The 13,322-nt window shown below is 38.9% G+C and overlaps 1 pseudogene across 1 annotated transcript; it reads right to left on the bottom strand.

The window, feature by feature from the left end:
• Positions 1-909: 909 nt before the first annotated feature.
• LOC149234044 (ABC transporter C family member 3-like) lies at positions 910-13,010 on the bottom strand (annotated as a pseudogene). The gene is made up of 19 exons (XR_016246065.1): positions 10,262-13,010; positions 9,985-10,071; positions 9,140-9,839; positions 8,872-9,036; positions 8,301-8,595; positions 7,985-8,186; positions 7,551-7,892; positions 7,343-7,406; positions 6,896-7,135; positions 5,805-6,793; positions 5,530-5,616; positions 4,683-5,384; positions 4,415-4,579; positions 3,843-4,137; positions 3,527-3,728; positions 3,093-3,434; positions 2,885-2,948; positions 2,438-2,677; positions 910-2,336 (listed from the first exon to the last, which is right to left on the bottom strand). The product of XR_016246065.1 is annotated as an ABC transporter C family member 3-like (transcript).
• Positions 13,011-13,322: the final 312 nt, after the last annotated feature.

The raw sequence follows: 13,322 nt of genomic DNA, 5'->3' as shown, positions 1-13,322 counted from the left end.
TGCAGATGTGAAACTCAAAATAATAGAATCAAAGCAGAAATAGTAAAAAAAAAAAAAAGACAAATTAGTTAGAGGCACCTTACATCTAACTGCACTGCCTGTACAAATCCAAGTTGTGTGGAGTTCTCCAATATTACCTTGATTACCTTGTTGAAGTGATAAAAGTCACACAGGAAAAAGAGTAGACTCCATTTGTATATAACAAGTGAAAAATCATAACTGTCAAAGTCACTGATAAGAGTTATTGAACTCTTCTTAAGGACCTAAATATAGAATATTATCAGAAAATAATGAGCTTACATGGTAGCTCATAGTCTACTATATTGTACATTTATCCAGCTTGAGTTTTAGGGAAATGAAGATTTTTCTCCATTCTATGGTAAACCCAATATGACCAATGTCCAAAGCTCTAGTTAAGATCATAGTTTTAAAACTCCGACTCCGACTCCAACTCGGCCGAGGATCGACTCCGACTCCGCCGAGGATCGACTCCGACTCCGACTCCGAAACGGTAATGACTCGGCCGGCTCGATTTCAATGACTCGGTCGTTGTAAAAAATACATTAAATATTTATTTTTTTATAAAAAAAAATAATTTTAAATATTTTAAACATAATTTTAAAGATTTTGATTCATGTTTCCAAACACACAACATTATAATATAGATGGAAGACAACATATGATCAAAGTAGGCTCATGAACCAATCCATTATATCAAAATGGTACCCAATGGCAATACATAGTCAACTGTCATACATGATCAAAGACTCAAAACAAAAAACACATAACCAAGGAGGCTAGAAATGGCCTCTACAACAAAAGTAAACTGTGACCAGACTCCAGTACTAGTACTACAGCTACTGGCTAGTAGCTACTGCCAGAGGAGCCAAGATCATGTCGACCAATCTCTGGATCATCATCAGAGTCAGACAGGGGGCCCCATGGCTCCTCCTCATCATCATCATCTCCAACTGCAGCTGTAGAAGTGGTACCACTAGCAGGCTGTGCAACTGCAACAGATGCAAGTTGAGATAGAGTAGATATGCGGCTGCGCTTCTGTCGTGGCTGAGCAGAGTAAGCAACTACAACCGGAGTCCTTGCTGGCTGTGAGACTGAGGCTGGTGGATTGGGATCTGCATTCAACTGAACAGCCTGTTCAAGTTCAACTGATGTCTCAATATCTAAATCTAAATCAAGATCCTCATCAGGATCAAACTCTGTTGGACGACTCTCCACTACCCAACCTGATGTTGGATCAATGTCTTCCAACACAATGGGATCTGAATCAGGTCTTTTGTTCAGCAAATGGTTTCGTCTGAGTCAGAGGTTGTATTGGACATAAACTAGATCATTTAACCGTTTTTGATCCAAACAGTTTCTCTTCTTTGTGTTACTTGGGAGCAGGAGCAAAAATGGGAGCGGGAGCGACATTTTCAAAAGCTCTTGGTTTGGGAGCGAATCCCAGAGGAGTTCGACAACCAATGTCACTAACATCAAGGTACATAGAGGGATTGGTGCTCTTGATTAGATGCGAGTTCCATACCCTAATACATGACAAAATTCAATGGAAACATTGCAATCCTCCAATCCTGAAATAATGAAAAACTGATAAGTCTGCTGGATTTTGAATGAAATCTAAAATTCTACTTTCTCCATATGAAATCCAATGAGGCCGAAACCACTCTCAAACATCCCGAGTCATTTCATGGTAATGTTAAAAATTTAAGTAAAAGGATGAAAATGAAGATTAAGGAGAATGTCACTTTTACTTTAAGAATTTAACATTACCATGAAATTTGAATAGCATATCAATAGTAGAGAGCATTTGAGTGTGTTAAATAGGGTTTGGGAGGGGGAAATGGACCCCAAATAACATTTAACTAATTCATAAAACACATTGGAGTTCAAACCAAGCAGCGAACACTTCAAAATTTCATTAAAAAAATGTCAAATCGTTGTTTTGATGGGGTTACAGGCCACTGGTTATGACTCGGCCGAGTCAATACAGAAACGGCCGAGTTGGCCGAGTCAGCCATGACTCGGTCGAGTCATTGAATGACTCGGCCGAGTCATGGCTGACTCAACCTACTGAACCGTTTCCTCCACCGAATCACATTTTTGGGCAATGAAACGGATCAACTCGACCGTTTCCGTTTCGAATCGGCCGAATTTTAAAACTATGGTTAAGATATCTATTGGATGGAGTACTTTGAAACAAGTTTTGCAAATGCAAAAAATTTGTTGCTTAGTTTGGATGGAGTACTTTGAAACAAGTTTTGCAAATGCAAAAAATTTGTTGCTTAGTTTGGATGGAGTGTCATACTCAGCAATTTGTCCTGATTCAAAACAAATACAAATTAAGTAAACAACGAAACATGTCCAAAAAAAAGTAACTGTAACAAAACACTAGAAAATAAACAACTTATAAATGTTATACCATCCTTTAAGAGGAGAACCATATCACTCTCAGTAGCAGATGGAATCCAATGTGCTATAGTAATGACTGTGCAGGTAGAAAATTGGTGGCGAATTATTTGCTGAATAAACCCATCAGTTGCAGTGTCAACTGAGGCAGTTGCCTCGTCAAGGATCTGTATCCGACTTTGTTTTAGTAGTGCCCATCCCAAACAGACAAGCTGGCATTGACCCACACTCCAGTTTCCTCCATTCTCAGACACTGTACAAGAGATCATTCCATTAAATTCGATTCTCAATTTTCATTCTAAAAAAAAGGGGTCCTAGAGACCAGGTAGGTCTCAAGGACACCAAAAAATAAACAAAACATGAGCACTAAGATGGAAAGCAAATAGCAGAAATAGCTACTGTAAAAGGTTTTATTTTTCTCCTTCAGGACTTCCATTGAATGTGATAAAGACACACAGACATGAGGAATCAAGTTTCTTTTCTTTTTCTCGTACAATCTCACCAAGTTGGCACTTGTCCAAAGCCTGAAAGCACAAGCAAAATCGAAGTAGATTCATAAACAATAAACTTACAGCAAGATCCTCAGGGAAATATCTATATTCTTCAAGGCAAGAATAATTGGCGCTAAAATTGATACTAATGCTTATAGAATACGAAGCAGAACTAACCTCCCAAATCTCATCATCCAAGCAATCTTCGAGAGGATCCAAATTATTTTTATAGTGCCTTCAAACATTGTTGGGGAATAATGCTTAATAATGCTTAATTTGGATCTTAGGTTCTTGGGGAATAATGCTTAATTTGGATCTTAGGTCATGGAGGCCTATGGATGAGATGTCGACTCCATCAATGACAATTCTGCCTGTTGTTGGTTCCACAATGCGAAAAATGGATTGAATAAGAGTAGATTTGCCACTTCCTGTCCGCCCCACAACTCCCACCTTCGTGCCTCCAGGGAAAGTGCATGTAAGGCCTTTCAAGACAAGCGAAAGATGTGGTCCATAACGCACCTGATTGTATGGATCAAATTTATAGATGAACTGACATGCAAATTACTAGCATTGAATGCGTGAAAAAGAGTCTATTTGTATTGAGTTCTGACCTGCAAATCAGTTAGATCTATCGTTTCTCTAGATGGCCAGTTGGAGTTTGGTCTACAATTCTCTATAATCACTCGTGACTCACTGGGAATTCGTGAATCTCCGCTGAGAACATGTTGGTCTCCACATAACAAAGGCACCATATTACCCAGGCTTGTACCATGTTCAAACTTAGACTATATGTTACTGCCAACCCTGCAGTGCCTGTTAAGGTGCCATTTCATTTACTTTCATATTTCATTATAAAGAATATGTCTAGTCTGCTGAGATCAGTTTAGGAAAAATAATTGTAAGCCAAGATAGTGCTTCTGTACCTACTTGGGCTAATTACATCTTGAGGCAAGCGAATGAGGAACACCAAAAAGAATGCAAACACAAGATTTGACAGAAAATCCATCCGAATGCCAAGCCACTCATTGGCTCCAACATTGTGGAGACTAGGTCTCATATATATATCAATCAACTCGAGATTTCTTTCCATGAATCGAAATTCCTGGTCAAAACTTCTAATGGTGGCTGCTCCAGAGATTGATTCTCCAAAATGCTGTACGATTGGAGCTCTACAAACTGATGCCAGCCGAGCCAGTTCCCAAGCTGATGTTATGTAGTATTGCTGCATGCAAGGAAGGTCAGAGGAGTTACAAGAATTCTCTTATTACTATAAAAACCCAAAAGCATGGAAACAAAGAAATACAGATAAACTGTTGTCATGATAGCATCCTGATGCAACTTAATCTATTTGATAACATCCTTTTCAATCAGATTATGGGATCTACCTACAGCAAACCTTGAAGTGGAAATCAAACTCTCTTATCGCTAATTTATGTTCGTCTGAGAAAATTAAAATTTGCAAGTTCGTATTTATTATTATTGAGAAATACAGAGAATACCTGATACCATATACAACTTGCACCCACTGGTATAAACACAATGAAGACCTGCCAAGCAATATGAGACATGACTGCAATGATCCCCAAAAGTTGTATAAATGCAAAAGCCAATTCTCCTAGTTGAGAAGGAATCAATGTGTCCACTGCACTCTGATCAGTTGATGCCTGCCAAGAAACAGAGAGCTTGTTACTGACCCACTAGAATCAAATGATTTCCTTCTCTCTCAGGAAAGGTATTAGCCTATTAAAACAATAAATGTCAACTGACCCGATTCAGTATTCGCCCAGATGGAGTTGCATCGAAGAGGGACATTGGTGCACGAAATATACACCTGTGCAGAGCGCTGAAAAGCTGATTAGCAGTTTTAAGTCCAACCAATGAAAGAAGCATAGACCTCACAAGAACGCACAGGGAGCTGCTTCATGTCAAAGCAACATAAACCAGAATGAAAAGGGACATTCTCATAGGGGAACTCTCATTTTCTTTTGTAGAGGCTTCCGATGTCATCCAGAGGTTACTACATATTTGAAGTAGCTGACTTATTATTTGGGCCAGTAGTATTATAGGTATCAAAGTACCATTGTATGCAGCAGTATTGTAAGACCAGTATACCGACATGCTTACCCTGCCTCTCTCTCTTTCTTCTTCTTGTACAAGCTGTGAATTTTTATTCTCTTTATCCAATTTTTCTTTGTGGTTTTCTGGTTCAACCTCTTCCTCTACATCTATTGAGTTCTGAACACCGCACTGCTCCAGTGTGTCACTGGCAGTAACATTTTTCACTGCAGCTGTATTGCCAGGACATGAGCTTTCAACAAATCTCTCTGATGTGTACACTTCAGATTTCTCCATAGCAGAAATAGTTTTCAAAGCTTTCTGATGTGCACCAACTAATTCCACAAAATCTGTGCCTGATTGTAAGATGTCATCATATCTGCCAACCTGAGTAATTTCACCATCTCGCATTACCTGTGAAGAATATCATTTACATCAACAAAATATGGATCACTTATCTCCTCCTCTCAATAAATGATCAATAAACCCACTGTCCCTTTACCAATTACATTGAAAATTTTAATATCACTAGAACAGGATGAAAGAAATTCAAACCTACCAGAATGATGTCAGCAGAGGGTAAAAACTCCACTTGATGAGTTACATAGACTACAGTCTTTGAACCCAGAATACCAAGTATGCATTCCTATAACAAGCAAGTCCAATTTCTTAGATGTTTATGGACATGAATTTGCAGCGGCACAAACAGCAATATATATTATCCAGACTGAACAATGAATTGCAGAGTGCTACTGTAGAGCTTCATCATTCCATCAAAACATTAAAACTAATTAATTCAGCAAACCTACAGTATGTAAAGGATAAGAGACATACTTGGAAAATATGTTTTCCGGTATGTGCATCCACAGCACTAAAATGGTCATCAAAAATATAAATGTCTACATCTTGATATAAAGCACGGGCAATCTGTATTCTCTGTTTTTGTCCACCACTCAAATTTAACCCTCTTTCTCCAATGTCTGTCTCGTCCCCATAAGGAAAAAGTTCAAGATCTTTCTTCAATGCACAAGCATCAAATACACTATTGTATCTAATAGTATCCATCTGCTTTTCAAAGAGAATAGCGTCTTTAATTTTCCCACTTTGTATCCAAGCAGACTGAGGGACATATGCTTTGGTACCACTTAAGCTAACAGAGCCTGATGTTTTTGGTATTTCACCTAATATGCAGGACAAAAGGCTTGATTTTCCTGAACCAACAGTTCCACATACTGCAACCCTCATGCCTCTCTCTAGTTGGACATCTAAACCTCTTATAGTTGGACTAGAGGAATCGGGATTCCAAGAAAATATCCCTCCTTGGATTTGAATCGCAAAGTCTGTTGACTCCTTTGATACCTTTTCTACCCCATCGTGTTGCAGCTCTTCCTCCTGCAGAAAGGCCACAATGCGATCTATTGACACTTTAGTTTGAGCAATCTGAGGGATTAAGCCAGGAAGCATGCCCATAGCACCCTGAAGTGTCCCATAGGTTGCAAGTGCAGAAAGAATTCTCCCTGCTGTCAAAGGCACTCCTATAAGCATACACGTACCAAAAGTTGCAACAATGATAAATATTGGTCCAACAGAGGAAACAGATGTTGTGATAGCTGATGCGTAAACATATTTTTGTAGCCAACTATATTCTGCCTGCCTCAAAATTTCTAGTTTCCGAAGAAATCTTGTCTCCCAAGCCTGCAATTTTAAGATCCTCATAATTTTTAATGTCTCCGATGTGGCCTTGTACTCTGAAACAAGTTTTGCAAATGCAGAAAATTTGTTGCTGAGTAGTTTGGATGGAGTGTCATACTCAGCAATTTGTCCTGATTCAAAACAAATACAAAGTAAGTAAAAAATGAAATGTGTCCAAAAAAATAGTAACTGTAACAAAACACTAGAAAATAAACAACTTATAAATGTTATACCATCCTTTAATAGGAGAACCATATCACTCTCAATAACAGATGGAATCCGATGTGCTATAGTAATGACTGTGCAGGTAGAAAATTGGTGGCGAATTATTTGCTGAATAAACCCATCAGTTGCAGTGTCAACTGAGGCAGTTGCCTCATCAAGGACCAGTATCCGACTTTGTTTTAGTAGTGCCCGTCCCAAACAGACAAGCTGGCATTGACCCACACTCCAGTTTCCTCCATTCTCAGACACTGTACAAGAGATCATTCCATTAAATTCGATTCTCAATTTTCATTCTAAAAAAAAGGGGTCCTAGAGACCAGGTAGGTCTCAAGGACACCAAAAAATAAACAAAACATGAGCACTAAGATGGAAAGCAAATAGCAGAAATAGCTACTGTAAAAGGTTTTATTTTTCTCCTTCAGGACTTCCATTGAATGTGATAAAGACACACAGACCTGAGGAATCAAGTTTCTTTTCTTTTGCTCGTACAATCTCACCAAGTTGGCACTTGTCCAAAGCCTGAAAGCACAAGCAAAATCGAAGTAGATTCATAAACAATAAACTTACAGCAAGATCCTCAGGGAAATATCTATATTCTTCAAGGCAAGAATAATTGGCGCTAAAATTGATACTAATGCTTATAGAATATGAAGCAGAACTAACCTCCCAAATCTCATCATCCAAGCAATCTTCGAGAGGATCCAAATTATTTCTTATAGTACCTTCAAACATTGTTGGGGAATAATGCTTAATAATGCTTAATTCGGATCTAGGTTCTTGGGGAATAATGCTTAATTTGGATCTTACGTCATGGAGGCCTATGGATGAGATGTCGACTCCATCAATGACAATTCTGCCCGTTGTTGGTTCCACAATGCGAAAAATGGATTAAATAAGAGTAGATTTGCCACTTCCTGTCCGCCCCACAACTCCCACCTTCGTGCCTCCAGGGAAAGTGCATGTAAGGCCTTTCAAGACAAGCGAAAGTTGTGGTCCATAACGCACCTGATTGTATGGATCAAATTTATAGATGAACTGACATGCAAATTACTAGCATTGAATGCGTGAAAAAGAGTCTATTTGTATTGAGTTCCGACCTGCAAATCAGTTAGATCTATCGTTCCTCTAGATGGCCAGTTGGAGTTTGGTCTACAATTCTCTATAATCACTCGTGACTCACTGGGAATTCGTGAATCTCCGCTGAGATCATGTTGGTCTCCACATAACAAAGGCACCATATTACCCAGGCTTGTACCATGTTCAGACTTAGACTATATGTTACTGCCAACCCTGCAGTGCCTGTTAAGGTGCCATTTCATTTACTTTCATATTTCATTATAAAGAATATGTCTAGTCTGCTGAGATCAGTTTAGGAAAAATAATTGTAAGCCAAGATAGTGTTTCTGTACCTACTTGGGCTAATTACATCTTGAGGCAAGCGAATGAGGAACACCAAAAAGAATGCAAACACAAGATTTGACAGAAAATCCATCCGAATGTCAAGCCACTCATTGGCTCCAACATTGTGGAGACTAGGTCTTATATATATATCAATCAACTCGAGATTTCTTTCCATGAATCGAAATTCCTGGTCAAAACTTCTAATGGTGGCTGCTCCAGAGATTGATTCTCCAAAATGTTGTACGATTGGAGCTCTACAAACTGATGCCAGCCGAGCCAGTTCCCTAGCTGATGTTATGTAGTATTGCTGCATGCAAGGAAGGTCAGAGGAGTTACAAGAATTCTCTTATTACCATAAAAACCCAATAGCATGGAAACAAAGAAATACAGATAACTGTTGTCATGATAGAATCTTGATGCAACTTAATTTATTTGATAACATCCTTTTCAATCAGATTATGGGATCTACCTACAGCAAACCTTGAAGTAGAAATCAAACTCTCTTATCGCCAATTTATGTTCCTCTGAGAAAATTAAAATTTGCAAGTTCGTATTTATTATTATTGAGAAATACAGAGAATACCTGATACCATATACAACTTGCACCCACTGGTATAAACACAATGAAGACCTGCCAAGCAATATGAGACATGACTGCAATGATCCCCAAAAGTTGTATAAATGCAAAAGCCAATTCTCCTAGTTGAGAAGGAATCAATGTGTCCACTGCACTCTGATCAGTTGATGCCTGCCAAGAAACAGAGAGCTTGTTACTGACCCACTAGAATCAAATGATTTCCTTCTCTCTCAGGAAAGGTATTAGCCTATTAAAACAATAAATGTCAACTGACCCGATTCAGTATTCGCCCAGATGGAGTTGCATCAAAGAAGGACATTGGTGCACAAAATATACACCTGTGCAGAGTGCTGAAAAGCTGATTAGCAGTTTTAAGTCCAACCAATGAAAGAAGCATAGACCTCACAAGAACGCACAGGGAGCTGCTTAATGTCAAAGCAACATAAACCAGAATGAAAAGGGACTTTCTCATAGGGGAACTCTCATTTTCTTTTGTAGAGGCTTCCGATGTCATCCAGAGGTTACTACATATTTAGAGTAGCTGACTTATTATTTGGGCCAGTAGTATTATAGGTATCAAAGTACCATTGTATACAGCAGTAATGTAAGACCAGTATACCGACATGCTTACCCTGCCTCTCTCTCTTTCTTCTTCTTGTACAAGCTGTGAATTTTTATTCTCTTTATCCAATTTTCTTTGTGGTTTTCTGGTTCAACCTCTTCCTCTACAACTATTGAGTTCTGAACACCGCACTGCTCCAGTGTGTCACTGGCAGTAACATTTTTCACTGCAGCTGTATTGCCAGGACATGAGCTTTCAACAAATCTCTCTGATGTGTACACTTCAGATTTCTCCATAGCAGAAATAGTTTTCAAAGCTTTCTGATGTGCACCAACTAATTCCACAAAATCTGTGCCTGATTGTAAGATGTCATCATATCTGCCAACCTGAGTAATTTCCCATCTCGCATTACCTGTGAAGAATATCATTTACATCAACAAAATATGGATCACTTATCTCCTCCTCTCAATAAATGATCAATAAACCCACTGTCCCTTTACCAATTACATTGAAAATTTTAATATCACTAGAACAGGATGAAAGAAATTCAAACCTACCAGAATGATGTCATCAGAGGGTAAAAACTCCACTTGATGAGTTACATAGACTACAGTCTTTGAACCCAGAATACCAAGTATGCATTCCTATAACAAGCAAGTCCAATTTCTTAGATGTTTATGGACATGAATTTGCAGCGGCACAAACAGCAATGTATATTATCCAGACTGAACAATGAATTGCAGAGTGCTACTGTAGAGCTTCATCATTCCATCAAAACATTAAAACTAATTAATTCAGCAAACCTACAGTATGTAAAGGATAAGAGAAACATACTTGGAAAATATGTTTTCCGGTATGTGCATCCACAGCACTAAAAGGGTCATCAAAAATATAAATGTCTACATCTTGATATAAAGCACGGGCAATCTGTATTCTCTGTTTTTGTCCACCACTCAAATTTAACCCTCTTTCTCCAATGTCTGTCTCGTTCCCATAAGGAAAAAGTTCAAGATCTTTCTTCAATGCACAAGCATCAAGTACACTATTGTATCTAATAGTATCCATCTGCTTTCCAAAGAGAATAGCGTCTTTAATTTTCCCACTTTGTATCCAAGGAGACTGAGGGACATATGCTTTGGTACCACTTAAGCTAACAGAGCCTGATATTTTTGGTATTTCACCTAATATGCAGGATAAAAGGCTTGATTTTCCTGAACCAACAGTTCCACATACTGCAACCCTCATGCCTCTCTCTAGTTGGACATCTAAACCTCTTATAGTTGGACTAGAGGAATCGGGATTCCAAGAAAATATCCCTCCTTGGATTTGAATCGCGAAGTCTGTTGACTCCTTTGATACCTTTTCTACCCCATCGTGTTGCAGCTCTTCCTCCTGCAGAAAGGCCACAATGCGATCTATTGACACTGTAGTTTGAGCAATCTGAGGGATTAAGCCAGGAAGCATGCCCATAGCTCCCTGAAGTGTCCCATAGGTTGCAAGTGCAGAAAGAATTCTCCCTGCTGTCAAAGGCACTCCTATAAGCATACACGTACCAAAAGTTGCAAAAATGATAAATATTGGTCCAACAGAGGAAACAGATGTTGTGATAGCTGATGCGTAAACATATTTTTGTAGCCAACTATATTCTGCCTGCCTCAAAATTTCTAGTTTCCGAAGAAATCTTGTCTCCCAAGCCTGCAATTTTAAGATCCTCATAATTTTTAATGTCTCCGATGTGGCCTTCATCCTTTTGTCTTTTTCTTCCATTATTCTCTCCTGAAATTTTTCTTGCAATTTTGCAAGTGGGAAATTTGGCAACATAACTGCAAATGAGGCTGCCAACCCTGAAAATGCTGCCAAGCCCAACGTCTGATATAGAATAATGAAGGCCAGAACAAATTGAAGAGGGAAAATCCAAATACTATGCATATAGTAACAGAAACATGAAACATTCTGAACATCTACACTCATGTAGTTGATAATCTCTCCGCTTGTATGCTTCTGTCTTGACTGACTGGAAAGCAACAAGCCCTTCCTGTATATAATAGCTGTCAATGCTGCTCTAACCCGTAAAGTTAACTGATGTTGTTTGAAAAACCCTTGTCGCTGTGACAAAGACTCTAATACCTTTGCCACAAAAAAAGCACAAACTAGCACATAGCCTTGACTTTCAAACTGTTTCTTTCCACCTAGAAACTGAACAAAGGCATTTATAAAACATGTACCTACATATGATGCACAAGTCTCCAGTGCTGCTAAGAATGCAGTCAAAAGTACTTACTTCCGAAAAGATAGGAGTAAGGCTTTTGCTAATAAGCCTGTATCACCTTTGGCCTCTAGCTGAGCTCTGAATTTAGGGTATAATTGGCCTGTCCTGTCCGCCTCTGCAACTTGGGGTACATCATCAATATGCAAAGGGCTCTTATAACCAACAGCAAGCAAAGGACTCATCCAAGAAAATGACAGCCGACTGAGAAGGTTGGTTGTTGCATAAGTAGAGACTGCCTTAATGTTTCCACATTTTTGGGGATTGTCTTTCAAGAGAGGTTCTAGAATGGTCTGTGAGGAGGACTCTACACCACTTCTGGCACATTCGCAGGCGTCTTCAACAACACCCAACATGAATCTGAAGAAAAATTTCGAAAACGGCAATGGATTTCTCAACGGCTTTTCTTCCTCTGGGGCGGATTCGCCCTCGACTCCTGCAGATTCAATCACGAAAACCATTTGGACGCAGCAGTCGTCATCAAACGATTCATCTCTGACCTTATTTGATCCGAATCTCATTTCTACATTCAGGAAAGCCATGGATGAAATTTCCCCAGAGGTTCGATGGAGCCCGTTTCAGAGGTCTGTCACGGCAGCACGGGAAGCAAAAGCGGAGAAGACGAAAAGGGTACCCAGGCAAATCAAATCGTGCACAGTTGCAACCACTCAACTACCTTCCCTGGATCAAACGATTAACAATCTTCTAATCGTCTAACACATAATCTAACGGCACACAGGGATGACAAGTAGATTTTAGGAAAGTCCATTTCAGAGGGAAACGCCTTACCGCGTAACCAGTGGAAACCCGGAAACAGACTGAAAAATCTATAAGTTCCGGGCTAATGCTTGAAAACGGACCTTGCTAGGTCACTGTCCATAGCTGTTCTGGAAATGAAAAATGACTCGAGGGGAGAATTGGACGAGATTGCTGTTCTGGAAATGAAAATTAGCTTGGGGGAATTGGACGAGATTTCCTTTCTGAATGGTTGGGTGGAGTGACTTTTCTCCCTGTGGATTCCCCGACAGCCTACACCTGAACAGATAAGTATTTCAATTTTATTTTTTCCAGAACTTATATATTGCTTCTGTAATTGTTGTGGAAATTCTGTAATTGCTGAAGAAAGAGTAAATTCTGTACTTACTGTGGAAAGAGTAAATTCTTTAAGGTTATTGAATGGAAATTACACATTTGGATAATAGAAGTAAATGGTAATTCCTTTTTGTAATACAAGAGTATTGAGTTCTCTACAAAGTTTTTGTGATGAGTCACAGTATTGTCCGGGTGTATTAGAGTAATTTTACAGAATGATTGGGAATTTGTAAAAGGATCTGCACGCTAAATGAAATTCTGAAATAATAAGCAGACATTATTTAGAAGTAAGGCCAGACCGTGTTGGTATAATTATCTATATTATGAACCTGATTAGTTCCCAGGCCATTCGTTTAGTACCGGCAGCTGAAAATCAATTCTAAGTCTATCTCTATAAACTAAAACAAGTCGGGCTATATCCTGAATCTTTAGAGTTGATAGTAACTATAAAAATGATTGAATAATTATACTACAACAGAAATAATAAGCAGACATTATTTAGAAGTAAGGCCAGACCGTGTTGGTATAATTATCTAT

This window comes from Pinus tabuliformis, chromosome 8 (assembly GCF_031772625.1).
Source record: "Pinus tabuliformis cultivar Carrire ecotype Pingquan chromosome 8, CPIR1, whole genome shotgun sequence".
NCBI classification, from domain to species: Eukaryota; Viridiplantae; Streptophyta; class Pinopsida; order Pinales; family Pinaceae; genus Pinus; species Pinus tabuliformis.
Note: the sequence above shows the minus strand (reverse complement) of the source record. Positions and strands in the feature narration are given on the sequence as shown.